Source organism: Camelina sativa, unplaced genomic scaffold (genome assembly GCF_000633955.1).
Source record: "Camelina sativa cultivar DH55 unplaced genomic scaffold, Cs unpScaffold08412, whole genome shotgun sequence".
NCBI lineage: Eukaryota > Viridiplantae > Streptophyta > Magnoliopsida > Brassicales > Brassicaceae > Camelina > Camelina sativa.
The window spans coordinates 1-434 of NW_010929478.1; the positions used below are offsets into that span (position 1 = coordinate 1).

The 434-nt window shown below is 38.9% G+C and overlaps 1 long non-coding RNA gene across 1 annotated transcript; it reads right to left on the reverse strand.

The window, feature by feature from the left end:
* Window positions 1-8: 8 nt before the first annotated feature.
* Window positions 9-434, reverse strand: LOC104775075. The gene is made up of 3 exons (XR_765679.2): window positions 374-434; window positions 234-290; window positions 9-102 (listed from the first exon to the last, which is right to left on the reverse strand). It is a non-coding gene; the product is annotated as an uncharacterized LOC104775075 (long non-coding RNA).

Sequence of the window (434 nt, forward strand, 5' to 3'; positions counted from 1 at the left end):
CTTACAGCGACGTAAATCGAAGTTGTGAGCATGAAGTTCAACAATGGGTAATCCGGGATAAGAGAGAGTAACAATTTGGGTTGACCATCAGGAACTCCAGATCTGTGGGTGAATTATATTATTTCATAGTTCAATGGGTCAAGAACATATTAATAGCTTTGTATCTATCCTCAACCATCAATTTCCGACTTACTCTACAGTTGAGAACTGCGACAAGAAAAAGTGTGACATACCTGAGCCATATATGAAACTGGGAGATATATGTCTCCAGTGTTATCTTCCCAAGCCACCTGAAAGTTCATGAACAGATTTATTTTGGAAAAATCGTAACAAGAGGACGAATATCACTATTGACTGAAATATTTTTTCTTACGCCAAGAGGGTCAAACTGTAGCCGCGGAAAGACTGAGTGATGTTCCGGAGACAGATATAAA